Genomic DNA, 18,273 nt, shown 5'->3' with positions numbered 1-18,273 from the left:
GATGCACAGGGGTTAAGGGACTCACCCAAGTTTACACAGCTGGCAAGTGGCAGAGCCAGAACTCAAACTCAGGCCAAGTTTTCAACCCTCTTATTACTGGTCCGTGAGGGTGGTGTTGATGATGGTGAGCAGAGAGTTACTGAGCACATACTGTGTGGCCATCACTTCAAATACAACGTCTTTTAGTTCTCATGATGACCTCATGAGGTAGATCCCATTTTTATCCCCATTTTGCAGATGAGGAAAAGAGGCTTAGCGAGGCTGGCAACTTACCAAATGTCACATGGTGTGAAAATGGCAGACTCGGGATGCCTGTGCTATTCCAAGATGGTGCATGTAAATTCTATACCGGGGTGGCTGGTGCTGTTAGATTGATTGAAAAAGACCTAAGTTCTTTATCCAGGCCCCTTCCTCTATCAATGCCTCTTTCTGATGTGGCTTTGCATCTTCCTCCATCCAGAGGCGGAGCCTCTTCCCATCCCTTGAATCTGGGTTTGGCCATGTGACTTGTGTTAGCCAACAGAATGTGTTAAAAATGGGACTATGCCAGTTCCAAGCTGGGTTTAAAGGGGGTTTGTCGGCTTTACTCTTTCTCAGACCCCTGCCCAGCTGCCATGAGAATAAGCCTGGGCTAGCCTTCTGGAGCATGAAAGTCACGTGGAACAGAACTGAGTCACCGAGGCCAGACTAGATCAGCCAACAGCCAGCTGAGCTCCAGACCAGAGAGGAAACCCAGCCAAGCATTGGATGCCACTGAGGTTGTCATTCTTTTGTCACATGGATTTATTGGGACCAAGAGAACAAGAAGTAACAGTGGGGGAGAAGGGGAGAATATCTTTCTTAGGCCAGCTCTGGCTGTGCCTTCTTTGTGGACGCCATAATGAAGGATCACGAGACACCGTCTTCATCCCCCGTCACACACCCACCCTTTCAACAGCTGAGAAGGTATGACACAGGTTTCTAGAGCTGTGCTTAAGTGCCTTAATTAATAGCAGGTTTGACTCAGAAGGCCTGTCCTGACTGCCCCCCCACTCAGAGTGGAGTTTGCAGGAGGTGAGTAATTATATTGTTTATTTCACTAAATGGAACGTTAATCAACAGCACAAAGGCGCTCAGGCTGTCCCCATGGGTCATGCTCTTTGCCGAGTATCTTGATGGGAAGTAGGGTCTCGTTGGACCTGCATGATGGATGTGGGGAATTCCAGTTCCAACCTTCTAGATGCCTCCACATCCCCTTCCCCCCTCTGCCAATGCCTCTCTGGTCTCCTTGTGTTACGGGACCCATTTTACAGATGTGAAAACCAAGGCCCCGAGAGGTCAAATCACTTGTGCAAGATCACCTAGCAAGGAAGGGAGAGGGAGAGGACTTGAACCCAGGTGCGCTGGTGTCCAGAGCCAGGCTATGAGCGCTACCCCCAACCCCCCAGGCTCCCCTGGATACCAGCTGGCCCCTTGATGACTGCAGGCATTTCTTTTCAGCCTCGCTGAGTCCTGAGAGGAGAGAGAAAGAAGCTGGCAGGCGTCATATCACTGATCCCCAGGATGACTTGCCTAAAGCAGCAGGAAGATTCCCGAGCTCAGGGCTTCAGTAAATCTCCGCAAAGTTGCCTCGATGCAGCTCTGGGTGGTGAGGAGGGGGCGGCAGTGACGGGCACAGCTCTGCCACGTGATGGTGACTTTCCACCTCACTGCTGTGGGTGGGGAGGGGGTGTCTCTCTTCCCTACACCTCGTGACAAGGTGGCTATTTTTAAACCCCTCTTTTTATAGTTAAAACATGTTCACGTCAAAGCCACCATGTAAGGAGCACCCCAGGCATCCTGGGAAGTGACAGTCGGGCGGACAGAGGCCTCGGGCTGACGTCAGAGCAGCCCGGCTGGCAGCCTGGAGTGGGGCTCTGATGACTCATCACTCTTCCTCACATCTCTTCTATCCATGGGGCTGTCTTGTTGGAGTTTCCTAAGGACAAGGGACCCTCCACTCCATCCTCTAACCGGAGTCCTGGCCTCTACTGAGCACCAAGGGCTGATGGTGCTGTCCTTTTCAGCCCCAGGATGACCAAACCCCTCCAGTCCAGCCACACCCTCTCCCCAAATCCATCACCCATACCATGGCCAGAGGACTCCTCCTAAAGACCAAATGTGATCACAGCTCTCCCCTCACTGCCTCCCTCCTCCCCCTTTCACAGATATTTCCCCAGAAAATTTTATTAGAAAGAAACATTTTGCAGCTAAAGAGAAAAATAAAATGATTGAAAACCTAAGTTTTCAAGTCAGGCTGCATATGTTCAAATCTTTGCTAGCTCACTTAGCTGTGTGACTTTGGGCAAATTACTTAACTTCTCTGAACCTCATTTTTCCTCATCTGTAAAATGGGAATAAGAACCCTACCTACCTCACAACTGTTTTGAAGGACGTGACAGACCGTATTTTCCAGAGATGATCCCAACACTATTTCCCATCCCTCATGCCCTTGGAGAACCTCACCAGTCCCTCAGCAAGAGGTGGAGTCTAAGTCCCCTGCCCTTGACCTGGATGGGCATTTGTGATTGCCTCAGCCAAAAGAGTACAGTGGAAGTGATGGTATGATTTCCAAGGCTAGGCCATAAAAATGCCATTTATCGATACTTGTGCCTGGTTTTTTTGGGATGTTTATCCTTAGAACCCATCCACCATGTTGTGAGGAAGCCCAAGCAGCCTGGAGAGAGGAATGGAGACCTCCCAGCTGAGCTTCCAGCCAACAGCTAGGACCAACCTGCCAGCCACGTGAGTGAACCCTTTTGGAAGTTGATCCTCCGCCCCATAGTTGAGTTGTCTCAGCTGATGCTGTGTGGAGCAGAGGTGAACTATACCTGTTGAGCCCTGCACAAATTACAGGTTCATGAGCAAACAAAATGATTGTTATTGCTTTAAGGCACTGAGTTTTGGGGTGATCTGTTATGTAGCAGTAGATTACTGGAACAGGAATAAGTGACATAATAATGCACATAGGGGGCTTAACCCAGGACCACGTGCATAGGAAATACTTTTTACACAGGAGAAATTGAGCACAGAGACAGTGGTGGATTGGCCCAAGGTCACACAGCTACTGTGCATGTTTCCCATCTACTTCTGCTTCTTCTCTACAAGTAGAAGGCATGACTCTTGGCTTCTGAGCCCATCCCAGAGATGGGGCCCTAACTCCTCTCGCCAAAGATTTAACTTGCTCCCGTTGCTCAGAGCAGGGTTTATCAACCACGCATGGGCACCTCTAGACAGATTTGCTGCAAACCATCTCCTCCCTGACCCTCGATGGCTGCCCCTGGGAGGTGGGGCCAAGTGGTCCAGCTGGGCATTGGCAAGTGAAGGGCCCCAGAGGCAGGGAGGGGAGCATCTCTTGGCATCAGCCCCTGTTTCCTGTCTGCCTGCAGCTCGTACTCACAAGCATGAGTTGCTATGAGAAAGGAGGTGGGTGACTCTTTCCTCTTGGCATTAATAATACTGTTAATTAAGCGGCCAAGAGAAGAACACGGCTGGAGCCAATGAGGGGACAATGGTTTGAAAAGGGAACAGAGAGACACATCAACAGCTTCCCATGCAGGGCTTTCAAAAGAGCAGCTGTGGGGAGCAGGCAACAGAAAACAGAAGGGACGTCGCCAGAGCGGCGATCACAGCGTGGACGTGCAGGGCAGTTCTGCAAGGAGCCCACGCCAGCTGCCCAGCTGTGCTCCTCTCTGGCATCCCTGCCTGTCCAGCTAGACAAGGGCTTCTCTGGAGCTTCTGGAGAGGCTGGGTGAATCAGGCAGCCAAAGGGCACCAGCTGGTCCATATGGACTTCTCACGGGACTTTCTTTTGTTTCTATTTCCTCATCTGCAAGATAGATAGGTTCAACTAAATCTCATTTCTTCTTCTGTGTCGATATTGATTGGAGGTGGCTACCTGGGGTGTTGACTTGAGACTATAGAAACCAAATCAATGCTCCATGGCAAAGCATGCTGGGATTGATTAGTGATGTCTGCCACGGGCATGGGATTGGCAGTTTGGTGCCTGAGTGACATCCATGGATTGGATGTCCAAGGCCCATTCATTCATCCAATAAGCTGATTTTAAAAACACCCCCTTTTCTGTGCTTGTTTCTCCAGGGGGAAGTTTGTTCTTTGCCTCTGGGCTATGGAGATAAAGAAAGTGGGAAGAACTTTCTTTAAGTAGGAAGAGTTAAAAAAGTGGATATACACTCTCATGACTCCGCGCATCTCTCTTTTGAAACACTCCACGAACACTATCTCTCCCAGTAGTCTGTGAGCTCCTGGTTGGGCCCCACACTCACACGCACACATATCACACACATTCCCACGCTCAGCCTGGTCCGCACACCTACAAGCACCCACACTCACAGTGACATCTAGTCCTCAGACACAAACACATACACTCACGCCCTCAAAGATCCCTCCAGTCACGCCCCTGCACACACTTGCAGGCGTGAACCTGCAGTCACGTATCCTGCACACACACATCTCGCATGCACACTCTAATGCTCACACACAGTAGATCACATAGAAATCAGGACATTTGCTCCTTCTCAAGTGACATGGTCTCACGGCCTCCTGCTCTCTGGGTGTGAATGTCCAGCTCTGGCCAGCTTGACCCTGCTGTCGCCACACCCCAAAGGCATGCTGGTGGGTCTGCTTGAAGCCTTGCTCGGAGCCCCCCCCCAGGAGTCTTGATACCTCCATAATTGGCAGTGTTGGGCGGATCAATCAGCCTCTGTGTACACTGGCCATGGGAAACATAATTAACAGTGTTTGGGATCTGTTAATTGCACTGGTTAGGAATTCCAAACAACCTAATTTGGGACTTCACTTCTGAGTGCATCTTTGCCTCAATCAAGCGCGGGAGACTGGAACTAGCTGCAGAGGGCGATTTACATGAGTCAGGAGCCAGCAAACCCAGGCCCAGGCCCCAGCTGGGCAGACAGAAGGCCTATCTGTTGTCATAGGAGGGAGTGGAGGTCACTGAGGTAGGGGAGGAGAGGCTTCCCTCCTCCAAGAAGTCCTCCTAGATTGCCACAGCCCCCTCCATCAGCCTCTGGAATCTCCCCACATCCCAGTTCAGCTTGTGGTCTCCTGCCTCAGTGGTCTGAGGTTGTTTTATGAGGATCTGAGTAACCTCTCTTGTGGTCAGAGACCTTGTCCACAACACCCCTTCAAGGAGACTGTAGCCTGTGTTATCATTATTGCTGTTATTTACCTATTATTATTTACATATTATTTACCTCTGTCCTCAATCTAGTCAGTGCCACAGGGCAGTGGCTTTTGTATATTTATCTTCTTCGTGAAATAGGATTTCATTTATCCTAAGCGTTTTAAAAGCTCAGGTCTGAGGAAATAAAAAGTCAAATCAGTGTGGCAGTCTTAATGGCGAGAAAGGTTATCACCGAAAATGTTTTGAGCTTCTTAACCTCTGAGACATGAATCTCTAATTTAAAAATAAAGAAGAAAGAAAACCTGCAAGAAGTTTTGGAGTCACCTAGTGCATGTATTTGAACCTTAGCTCTTGTGCCCGTTCCTGTCCCTGTCTTGTCCTGGAGTCTGAACTGCTGAGAAACAACTAAAGACCTGACCCCAAGGCTTAATTACTTCTCCTTTCCCAAGCATTTCTTAGGCTGAAAGGTCAGGGACGGTGTTGTGGATGAGGAGACCTTTGCCAGCATGGGTTTTGCAGGATGAGTAGGAGTTTGACAACTCTAGAAAGGGGTTGGGAGAGGGCTTCTCAAGCAGAAGGAACAGCACATACAAGGTGTGCTCTGTGGAAGGTGGAAACAGCATGGCAGATGCAACTGAATACAAGACCAGGCCAGAACTTGAGGGGTCTAGAAAGTTTGGTCTTTAGTCTGAGGGCACTGGGCAACAAAGGCAGAGCTTATGCAGAGGCTGATATGATCAGATCTGCATATTAGGAATTTCCCTGCCTCTGCGACGGAGGTGAGTGGGTCTGGAGGGAGTAAGACTGGAGTCCAGCAAAGAGCTCAGGAGGGGCTGCTGCTGGGGTCCGAGGGAGAGGCGGGGGTGACGTGGCAGAGGGTGGAGAGGATGGGAGGGCTCGAGTCTTATTTGGGAGGCTGACTCCCATCAGGGCATGGCACACACCCCGCACCTTTGCCTTCACTGAGCCATCTACTCATGCTTCCAGGCCTTCACTCCTGCTGTTCCCTCTGCCAGGAATGGTCTTCCTCACTTTGTCTGCCAAGGACATTCCTACTTCTTCATTGAGATCTGGCTCTGGTGTCTTTTTCTGGAAAGTCTCTCTGGTCCACGTTCTCCCCACAGGCGGGGTTGATTACCCCCTCCCCCTCCCCTCCTTCTCCCCTCCCCTCCTCTTCTCTTCCCTCCCCCTCCCTTTCCCCTCCCCCCTTCACTGTGCATGTCCACCTGATATTGCATCGATCAGACACATAGGGACCATGAGTGAGGCCAGGGACTCCTTCCTCATCTCCACATTCAGTTCCGCACAGGGCACCTGGTGTGTGCCTGGCATCTGGTCATTGGCTAGTACACATTTGCTGAATGAACAAATGCACGTGAATGAAGCTTCAGACCGTCTTCCTCGGTTGCCTGAAATTCTACCATCAGGGAGACATTTGGGCGTGGGGCACGGGTTGTGCACAGGTGCACGTGTGTGTGTGTGTTGTGCGTGGGCAGCCTGGAGTGCATATGGGTGGGCGTGTGTGCACCAGGTGGGGAGCAGAGTGTGGTGTGTCTCTGTGTGCAGGGGAGGCCACACGCGTGTGGCCGGGGCTATGAGCTGGGTGGGGGCCGTGGAGGTGTCTGGATTCTTGGGTGCTTTGCGCTTGTGTGGGTTGTGCTCTGACCTGTGCTTTCTGCTGATGCTTCTCCAACATGACTGTGCTCACACAGGCCTGCTGTCAGGGTGGGGTCCTGAGTTCCTACACCTCTAACCATCTCCAAGACGCTGCCGCTGCTTCTCCATGCAACACCCCCCCACCACGTGGTGCCACCAGGCCACTGGCACCCAGGATGGGCACAAGGCCCACCACAGCTCACCCAGCTAGGCAGCACTGGGAGGAAACCCAGGCCTCTGTCCCCAGCTCCAGGGGCTGCTGCAGTCCTGGGGGCTCAGTGGCTCCCACGAGGGCCCCCATTCTCTGGACCCCCTGTTTTACAGGCTCTGTGAGGGTGGCTCTGGCATCAAGGGGCATCAGTGGGTGGGTTTAATGTGCCTGGATGATTGTCAGAGCTCAGGTGCTGGTAGCCAGAATTTCCCCACTAAATTATGGCCACAAATTTCCTCAAAGAGGTGGGTCCCCAAGCAGGTGAGTAGGTTGACGCTGGTATCATTGAGCAGAGTTCAGTCTTCTGTCCTAATTAAACAGGAACATGGGCCTGTGCAGGGCCAGGCTGACCTGAGAGCTGGGCCCCGCTGCTCCCGGAGCCCCCTGTCCCTGGGCATGAGGGTGGAGGGACAGGCAGCCCGCGATGGCATGGGCAGGGGAGGGAGGCTCTGGGGTGTGTGTGTGTGTGTGTGTGTGTGTGTGTGTGTGTGTGTGTGTGTGTGTGTGTGTGTGTAGTGGAGGGAACCAGGATGCTTCATTCTAGGCATCAATCCTGATCCCACTTATAGTGGATCGAATGGCAGTCCCCCCCAGAAGATACCCTTGGAACCAGTGAATGGCACTATTTAGAAAAAGAGTCTTCGTAGACGTAATTATGTTAAGCATTTCCAGATGTGATCAACTTGGATTCAGGTGGGCCCTAAATCCAATGACAAGTGTCCTCAGAAGAAGAAGAAATAGCACAGAGGAGGAGGCCACAGGAAGATGGAAGCAGAGATTGGGGTGATGCAGCCACAAGCCAAGGAGCCCTGGAGCCACCAGAAACGGGACGAGGCAAGAAACAGTTTCTCCCTAGAGCCTGTGGGCCTGCTGACACCTCGATTTCAGACTTCTGGCTTCCAGAAGTGTGCGGGAATTAAGGTCTGCTGTTCTCCAGCCACCGAGTTTGTGGTCACTTGTTAGAGCAGCCACAGGACACTAATACATGGCAGTATGACTTTGGGCCAGTCCTTCAGCCTCTCTGAGCGTCAATTTCCTCCTCTGGCAGGTGGGGCTCATGTGCTGCCCCACTCCCAGGCTAGGAGTAAGGCACAGTTCAATGATGGCTGCAAGGTGCCCATCACAGCCTGTGATTGACAGCTGCGTGCTTACAGGATGTGGTAAGCTGTCACGCGAGGGCTTGCTCATGACTAGCTGGCCAGGTAGCGGCTGCCCCCATGTGCCCCAAACAGAGCCCCTGGACCGGGGTCTCCCCCACATCCACACTCATTTGCCACTTTGCTGGTCTCCCCGATTTCCCATCCACCAACGCTCCCATTTATTCAATGCTTTTCTTTATGTCAATTCATTCTTTCAACTCAAAGGAGTGTATTTACAAAAGACATTTTATACTGCTGTAGTAAACGGGAAGTGCATTTCACTTGCCCTAAATAGAGGGCACCCTTAAACCAAAATACAATGAAAACAGAGCAGAGCGAATTCTCTGAGAATCCAGCCAGGCGTTGCAGTCTGCAGAGGGCTCTCAGCCCTGCTGAGGTTTTGTTAAAAAGAGAGGTAGCCAAAGGGGAGGTGTTAAAGACACATTAGCGCCAAACTGAAACTTTCTTCTTGTTAGAAATCCGGGAAGTGATCAGAAAGGAGACAATGTTTTCATTAGGTAATTCTTAATGCTGGGTCCACATGCCTCCCTAAAATCATCTCTCAGGGCACACCGTGGGAAACCACGCGCTCGTCCAACCCCCTCCCCTGTTTCTACTCCTGGAATACCGAGGCCAGGGTAGGTGGCGGGATAGACTCAGCTGAGATCAGAGTTGATAGAAAAACTGCCACTAGAACCTGGTTCTTTTAATTCCTAATCCAAGGCTCTTTCTACTGTACTAGACTCCCTTGCTGCTATGCCAAGGAGGCTTTCAGGCAATACGTTGCTTTATACCAAACGGGTGAGACTAATGGTGGGATTTTAGGCATTGGGTGGCAGACAAGTCATGCTTCCTGTGCAACACTGTCAGAACAGGGCCAACCCTGATGATTATCCTTTAGGGGTGAGGACCAATGTGTTTGGGACTGGGTCTGTGCCTTCACCTCTTGGAGCCTTAGTTTGTCTACCTGTTCAATGGGCAGAATCACCCCATCTGGGAAGGATTATTGAGAGGCTCAGCAGTGACAAATGGGCAGTTCCCGCCTGGGGCACTGGACGTCAACGTGGCTCACAGAACTCAAGGCCATTGTTGTGATGGGTGAGGGCCTGGGCCTGAGGCTGGGCTCTCTGTGTCAGCAAGTGTAGTTTAACAATGAGCAGTGCTGGCTTGGTGGATTTGCAAATTTCTGAGGTTAGCACGGAAGTAGGAAGCCCCTGCCTGTCCAGGTGGGCTCAAGGGGGCTGCGTCCCAAGATGTGGACAGTGATTGGAGCCAAAATGTCCTGGTGGTTTTTGTGGCCACAGGAGAAGCAGCACCGGGCAGGGGCAGGGGCAGCTTCAGTGTCTGCTCTGCTCCAGACTCACTGGGGTCCTGGGCCCATCGTTCCTCCTCTTGGGCCTTGCTTGGCTCATCTGTGAAATGGGGATGACCCATCACCAGACGTCCCAGTTGTCCCTCATTCAGGCAACACTGACCGGGCCCCTCCTCCATGCAGGGTCGGGTGCCGGAACAGATGCAGAATAGCAACCCTACGTCCAAATCCTCACCTTAGGTGATAGGAGCGAGAATTGCTGGGTGCCCGGAGGCGGATGGTGACCCGGTCCTGCTGCCAGGATGGTGTGGGGGGGTGGGAGGTCTAAGAGATCCTGGGCCTGGAATCTGGGGACCCCAGGCAGGTCAGCGGTCAGTGCTGATCTGATGGCAAGCTTAGGAGTAGTCCTAAATTCTCCTCCACGGGGAGGAGGGAAGGGACAAATGATTTAGGGGGATTGAGGGTGAACATTGATACTCTTCCAGACTGCACCCCACAAACCACACCTTGGGGTTCTTACTCTGTCGTATGAATGATGGCTGTTCTCTCCACTTTCTGCAAAATGTGAAGAACCCTGTCTCATGTTACTGATCTGAAACACGGTGGGCTGGTGATGCACCTGGGGATTCCAGACGGGTCTCCAGCCCCTCCCACCCCCAGGCCCACCTGGGTGCCACCCGAGCTGTGAAACCCCTCTTGGGTGGCATACCGGGTTCAACCACAGAGGTTTTCCGAGGCAGAAGGTGGTTGTGCCTGAAATCCTCTTTCAGACCCTCTGTCTACACCGAGGAGAGCGTCCCCACGAGATGCCCATGTGTGGAGGCTCCTCTCTAGCTCTGGCTGACCCCCACTTACCTCAGAGAGAGAGCAGGCAGGTCCCCGGCTCAGCGTGTGAAGCAAAAAGCAGTACTAGTTGCCTGGGACTTAGCGACATCCTTTTGTTTCATTGGATTTATCTTTATTTCCTCTTCAGGGTCTGTTATTCTGCTTTTCCAGTTTCCTTTAATGATGATATAAAGTTTTCTTGCAAAATAGATTTATGTAAGGGAATCAATTTGAAGAAAAAATAATGTCCAGACACTGTTCCTTCAGGTGCCCCGTGGATGAAGCAGGACTCAGGAAGGCGGGACTGGAGTTTGGGGACCGTTGTCCTGGGCGGTGGGAGCTACTGCAGCTCTGGGAGCAGGGGAGGGGCTGCCCGTGACTGTCTCCCTGGAGATGCCAGGGACCTGTAGTCAGGCCCAGGCTTATCCGGGGTCCATGAGGCCCCAGGTGCTGAACTTCCATGGTGATGGAGAAATATAGAGAGACAATAAGGCAGTGAACCATGGCAGAGGGTTTATGACGTGGCCATGCTCGAATGGCTGAAAGTTAGGGAAAATGTATTTATTACAACACTTTTTATGGGCAAGTTATCATTTTGTCAAACTTTATTAGAGGGACTAATTAATGGGTTGTAAAAAGTACTAGTGCGTGGCCAGAGAAAGAGCTGGTCCCAGGGACATTGGCAGCCCCAGGATTTATAACCCTTTGGTTCCCCATTTATTAATGCAGAGAAGGCGCGTGGAGTGGGTTATATATGGGCTGGTGCAGAACCGCCTCCCCTCCCGGGATGCTGGTGGGCTTGGGAGGGGTGTGGGCAAGGGTCCTCCAGCCACTGCCCTCTGGAGAAGGTGGAGAGGCAGGTGGAGAGGGGTAGGGGCTTGGACCAGGCGGGGGACACCTGGCTGTGTGACCTTGGCTGACATTTTCCTCTCTGGGCATCAGTTTCCTCATCTATGCTCCTCAGGGCAGATGTGAGGAGCGAAAAAGGTCCTGAGTAGGAACGTGCCTTGTAAACTATGAAGGGCTTTGCAATATGAGACCAGCAGCTGAAGGATGGTATGGTCACATAGTGGAGAGCCAGGCAGACACCAAGATTGACACTGATGGAGGAGGGGCTGGACACATCCTTCTTTCACTCTATTCCTCTCACCCGTGCTCCTCCCCCAGACCTTTGCATGGCAGCTCCTTCTCATTTCTGAGCTCTCAACTCGGGGGCCTCCTCCTCCAGGCAGCCCTCCCTGACTTCCCCATGGGCTGTGCTCTCTACACGGTGCCCAGGTCATTTCTCCCATGCCTCACCCAACGTTTACTTATTTAGCGATTGGTTCGCTTACCTGTGTATTGTCTGCCTCCTCTATGTGATGACTGAGCAAGGACTGTGTCCATCTTCTGCCCTGTTCTGTCCTAAGGATCAATGGATGTGCGCTGAGAGGATGAGGGAGGATGTGCGAGTGCAAAGTCTGGGAGGTGGGATCATGAAGGGCACATGCAAGGAAGTGACAGAAAGCCACGCCCTGGGCGGCGAACGCAGTAGGTACTCAATAAATGCAGGTCATGGGTGGGAGGGTAGATTTGGGCCTCATCCTGACCCTCCCCAGGCAGCAGCTGGGTCAACTGGGGCTCAACCTCTGGCACAAGTCCCCTCCATTTGTGAGTTACAGGGGCAGCTCAGCTGGGGTCCTGAGAGGAGGAGCCCTCGGACCCTTGGTGGAGACAGACGTTCCCCAGGGGCCTTGAGTGAGAACCCACATCTTTATTTGCCATTCCTCCCAGGCCTCCTGGCTGTACACACAGAACAAAAGTGCGAACGTGGGGGTGGGGGAGGGTGTTCCCTGGCTGAAAACACCACCAGCAGAGACTGCCAAGTCTAGGAAGCATGGAGGGTCGGGATGTCCTACAGACACGGGCTCACATTCTGACTCCCCCACCTGCTATCAGTGAACGCTTAGGCACATCACTCGACGCTCAGCCTTGGTTTCCCCATCTGTAGAGTGGGGATGCTAAGGGTACACACCTCACTGGGTCGGCGTTTGGGAAGCTCGTGGCTCCAGGAGGCCCTCAGGAACTGGGGGTGCCCTGCCTGCTTCTGTCTCGGTCTTGGCCAGGCGTCAGGCAGGAGGCAGGAGCCTCAGTGACTCTTGGGCTCAGTTTTCACCTATGCCCAGCCTTGTGACGTCTGTGAGGACAGCTGGCCCCGGGTTGGGGACAAGTTCTCCTTTTGGTCTCTTGCCCGGTGTGGTATGAGGCCAACGAGTGTTAACCTGGCAGGGATGGCTCGGCAGGGTCACGGGGAGGAGGGAAGAGGAAGGTGGCCCGGAGGAGTAAATGGTCTGCACTTGTACTTGCTGCCTTTTTCCCGGCAGAAGTCTGATGCACACGGGTGTCACCTTCACCCCTACCCCAGGTGGGGTCTAGCCCTGCTCGGCCTCCCAGGCTGCGGTGAGGGGTGGCCAGTGGCTTCTCCTGACCTGTGCATCTTCCATGGGGGGCTTCATGTGCCTCGTTCATTTCCTCCTCCCCACGGTGCTGAGAGGTTTGCGTGATGATCCCATTCTCCAGTTGAGGAAACCGAGGCTCGGGACTTTAAAGTGTGAGGCTCCAAAGGACTTCCCGGTACTGGGTGCCGGCCGACCATGAGGGTGTCAGACACAGTCCCCACCCTCAAGCACCTCCCAAGCCAATGAGAGAGGTGGACCCAGAATGACAGGCTGGAACCAGAGACAGACTCAGGACAGAGGGACTGCCTGGAGGAGGAGACATTTTAGCTGGGTATTGAGCATAGATTTTCCAGGGTCAGAAAGAGAGGAATGATGCTGCAGGCAGAGGGATCAGTATGTGCAAAGGTGCAGAGGATAAAGGGGAACTGTTGACTGGTCTGGTGAAGCTGGAATGAGGAGGGGAAGTTGGGACCAGGAAGTCGAGGCAAGCAAGCTCAGCAGGTGCAAAGCCACGAAAAGCCCTGGAGGGCAGGCCAAGGAGTTTGGCTGAGAGGAGAGATCTTTCTGGGAGCCCCTCATCGGGAGTTGGTGACCCTGCCCCGGGGGGCTTAGTACTTCCCACAGAGGTCGGGAAGCCTGGTCTGTACTAGCAGGTACTAGTTGCAGGGGGCACATTTAATCCATTTAGGAGAACAAACTCCCTGGAGTATTTTGGCATCTCCATTATTTGCATGCAAATGGAGGCCCCGCTAATTGTAGCAGGAACTTGGGCTCCATTAAAGCAGCCCCCAAGGACTAGTTAGGAGGCTGTTTGCAGTGTGAGTGCCTTGTGGTTTCCGGAGGATGCTCTGCTTTATCTAAAAAGCTGATTTATTTTCAGCCACTCGACAAACATTTTTCCAGGGTGCCCAGCACACCAGGCCCTGTGCCAGGCTCCAGTGACACATGGTAAAGGAGAGGGGCACAGCCTTGCCTCCATGGGGCTGACGTTCCCAGCCGGAAGACACGGGATTACAGTTGTGTTAGGCGCTGGGAGGGCAGAGGAGGGGGTGATGAGAGAGAAAATGGGTCAGGAAGGGACTTGGTTTGGTCTGGGCAAGCGATTTATTTGAGAGATGATTTTAGAGAGCACATAAAGAGGAATGAGGCAGTGAGACAGGGAGGGGAAGACAGCTCATATAAGGTGGGTGAGTTGAGCCAGTTACCATATGGGCAAGTGAAGTTCCAGCATGGGGGGACCCATGGGGGGGCATGTAGAGCATGCCCCTCAGAGGTGTGCCCCCTTCAGGGAGAGGGAGTTGGGGTGTTTATATACTAGCTCCCAGACACGTTAGTTTCCCAGCACTTCCGCTGTGCCTTCTGCAGGTCTGGAAAACCCTCAGATAAGTGATGCTGGGACTGGCAGCTGGACGTTCCTGGAGAATACAGAGAGGGTCAGGTCTGAGGAATACAGGGGGGCACTGTATTTGTTTCCCGTTGCTGCTGTAACAAATTATCATGAACTTAGTGGCTTGAAGTAACACTCATTTATCCCCTTATAGTTCTGGAGGTCAGAGGTTCTAAAATCAAGATGTCAGCAGTGTTAAGGAACAAAATTCAACTGAGTAAAATTGTAAATATCTTAATGGCTTTATTCAGTGATTCATGAATCGGGCAGCTTCTGGTGTAGCAGTAGAGAGGAGCTTTGAAGAGCTGTGAATAGAAGATGTTTACAGGTAGAAAGAAGCAGGAACAAAGAAGTTGTCCTGGACAAAAACGCAAGTTGGTTACTGCAAACTTACCTTCCTTTAGGGCATGGAGTCTATCAGGCAGATAACCTAACTAGTGCTGATCAGGTGATTCCTGATTGACTGGTTTAAGATTCCATTTCTGGTAGAGCTGAAACTGTAATTACGTTAATCTAGGTTTGGTGATACGGGGCTTAGCATCAGAGATTTCATTTGGGGTCTGGTGTCTTGTTTTTAACAGTAGAGATGGTTTCTGCTGGAAGCTCCAGGGAGAGAATCCATGTCTTTGCCTTTTCTACTTTAGAAGCTACCTGCATTCCTTGGCTCGTGGCCCCATCCTCCATCTGTCATCACATCACCTTTTTTGATTCTGACCCTCCTGTCTTCCTCTAATAAGGACCCATGTGATGACACTGAACCACTCAGTTAATCCAGGATTATCTTCCCATCTCAAGACCTTTATCTTAATCACATCTGCAAAGAACCTATTGCTAGGGCTTCCCTGGTGGCGCAGTGGTTTAGAATCCACCTGCCAATGCAGGGGACGCGGGTTCAAGCCCTGGTCCCGGAAGAGCCCACATGCCGTAGAGCAACTAAGCCCATGAGCCACAACTACTGAGCCCGTGTGCCACAACTACTGAAGCCCGTGCACCTAGAGCCCGTGCTCCGCAACAAGAGAAGCCACTGCAATGAGAAGCCCGTGCACTACAACGAAGACTAGCCCCCGCTCGCTGCAACTAGAGAAAGCCTGCGTGCAGAAATGAAGATGCAATGCAGCCAAAAATGAATAAATTAAATTAAAAAAAAAAAAGAACCTATTGCCAGGTAAGGTCACATATTCCCAGTCTCTGGGGATTAGGACACAGACATCTCCGGGGGCTGTTTTATTCTATTTATCACGGGTATCCGTAGCACCTGTAGGTGGGTGCAGGGAGGCCTTCCAAGGGCAAGGGCATTTAGACTGAATCTAAAAGATGAAAAGGAGATTCCTTGTAGGGAAAGGTGACTGGGCAGTGAACGTGCCTCTGTTCATGTGGCCTGAGCTGATGTCATCGTAGACCTGACACGAGGCCAGTGTGAACGGAGCAGAGTGAGTGGAGGTGGGTAGAAGGGGCAAAGTAGGTGATGACATAGGACTGGCCAGTGGGGACCAGGTCACCCAGGGACTTGTAGTTTATTCTGAGCATGAGGGAAACCGATGGAACAATTCAAGCAGGGGGTAATCTGATTTGTATCTTGGGAAGATCACTCGGGCTGCTGGTTGGAGGGTGGGCTAGTGGGGTCAGCAGAAGAGCTGGGAGAACAGTGTTCTCAGCAAGGCCTGAGATGGTTTCTGGACAGAGGAGGGATTGGGGAAGGAGAAAGGTGGTGGGGCTTGAGGAATATTTCAGAGGTAGAAAGAAGGAGCTTGGTGATGGATGGATGCCAGCAGAAGAGTTAAAAAGGGCTTCCCTTCTGTTGGAGGCAATCTGGGGGCATGGACCCCAAGTATGGATTTTAGATAAAGTGGTTGATCACTGTGTATGAAAACATCATTGGCAAATAGGAAGGTTCCCGGCCCTATCCTATGAAGCATCACTAAAACCAGAGGTTACAGCCACAGTTGGCAAGGGTAGAGTCGGGGAGCAGTCTTGTAGGGGCGATGGGGGCACAAAAAGCTAGCTGCTCTCCCTCCCTGTTTCCCCATCACTCTCCTGTGTTCCTTCCTTTTTTTTCTTTTCAACTCAGGTATCTCTTATTTTAAAATGGAAAGAGGAAAGCAGTATAAACTCATTACTTTAAGAAACTCAACCTGCCTTAGATGTGTATTAAGTGAAAAGCCACAGCCTGGCTCCACTTTATCGGTTCATTACTGCTCTTCAAAGGCAACAGCTACCGTCAGTTCCTCCTGTGTCTTGCCAGGCATTTGTGTGGTGGTTTGCTTTCTCATACGGTTTATAATTTGGGATTGCGAGCTCATCTTTGGCATGGCTGCATCTGTGGAAATCCTGGGTGCTGTGGCTGAGGGTATGTCTGGTACTCTCTGGGGAGGTTTAGCATTTGATTCTGCCTGGTTTGCCACGATATCGTCACCCCCGATCTGTGGATGGTAACAGTTCCTACATCATAGGATTCTTGAAAGGGTTAAGTGAAGCAATAAATGTGGTATATTAAGCCCTTGATGCTGGGAATGATAACAAATGTCCTTTTGTTTTTACCCAAGTGGGAACATAGGAAGTTTATCGTTCTGCATCTTGCTTTTCCTGCAGATCGTCCCATATCAGCCCAAAGCCCTCCAGGTCATTCTTTTTAATAGCTGCATAGGACTCCCTTGCATGGATGCACCAGCGTTTATTTAATCCATGTCCTGTCAGTGGGCATTTCAGATGTTTTCAGTTTTTCGTTATGACCAACACTCCTGTGACCAGAAGCCATGTAAGTCCATCTTCACCATTCACTCGTTCTAGTTTACCTCCAGATCAAGTCCAGGAAGTCGCATTGCTGGGGGAAAGCAAAGCCTCTTTCAGTGACAGTTTCCCTCCATCTTCTTTTCTTTACCCGCTTCCCAGACCGAGATCCAGGGGATGTGATGGCTTAGGGGAAATGCACAATGAAGGACCCGAAAGTTGCATGCACGAACATTTCCCCTTCTCATCTGTCTTATTTTCTTTTCTACAATGAAAGATATCTTCATTAGGCAGTAATTAAGAATGTTTTGGACAGCACGAGGCACTCACAGCCTCTCAGGTGCTTAATAAGTGCCAAGGCTGCCAAGAGAAAAATTTATTTAACATCGTAACAAGCTCTGTGGTTGCCAGGTTTGCCTTCAGCCATGGCACGGTAATGCTGGTGAGTGAAAATGGGGTCAGGGCTTAAATGCCCGCTGGAGAGGGCAACCGAGGCAGCAGTGTGGGTAAGGCAAGCACACTAGGTTGGCAGCCAGACAACTCTGGGTTCTAAGCCAGTCACTGCTTCTTACTAGTTCTGTGACCATGGCCAAGTTATGGACCTCCTGTGAGACTTGGTGTCCTCACCTGTAAATCAGGGCTTGTAACAGCTACCTTATCGGGTTCTCTGGCGGTGGGGTTGGGTGGGGGGCGAGGAGTGTAGCAACCAAGAATGTAAACTTTGGGTTCTAATCCAGATATTTCTATTTATTAGCTGATGACCCTGGCAGGCTTCTGAATGTTTTTGAGTCTCAGTTTCCTCATCTATAAAGTGGGAATAATAATGATCCTGTGAGTCCACCTTATAGAATTGTGGTTAAGACAAAGAAGAAAATATGCGCAAAGGACTTAGCCCAGATTGTCGCAGACTTGGCACAAATTAAGTTGAAAAGTTTGCTGAGCATTAAAGCAGACAATGCATATACAGCTGAAAAAATACACGTGTAATGTATACGTAATAGTTAAGGCAATGCCGGCTGCATTAAGGGATAAAAGCGATGCCTCCGTAGTTTAACACAATAAAAGTGGATTTCTTGCTAATGTCACAGCCCACTGCTGTGGGTGGCCCTCAGCATGCAGTGATTCAGGCATCCAGGCTCTTTCTCTCTTGTGGCTCTACCATCTTCAACATGTGGCTTGGAGTCCACCCCATTCAGCTGGCAGATGGGGAAGAAAAGTTGGGGAGACACACCCACTTGTTAACTACATCAGTCCTGAAGTGATGCACACCACTTCCTCTCGCCGTCTATTGGCCAGAGCTAGTCACCTGACCCCACCTATATGCCAGGGGTGCTGGGAAATGTAGTCCCAGCCTGATCAGCCACTTCCCAGCAACAACTCTATGATATGGAGAGAGCAA

Source organism: Neophocaena asiaeorientalis, unplaced genomic scaffold (genome assembly GCF_003031525.2).
Source record: "Neophocaena asiaeorientalis asiaeorientalis breed wild unplaced genomic scaffold, Neophocaena_asiaeorientalis_V1.1 scaffold648, whole genome shotgun sequence".
NCBI lineage: Eukaryota > Metazoa > Chordata > Mammalia > Artiodactyla > Phocoenidae > Neophocaena > Neophocaena asiaeorientalis.
Note: the sequence above shows the minus strand (reverse complement) of the source record.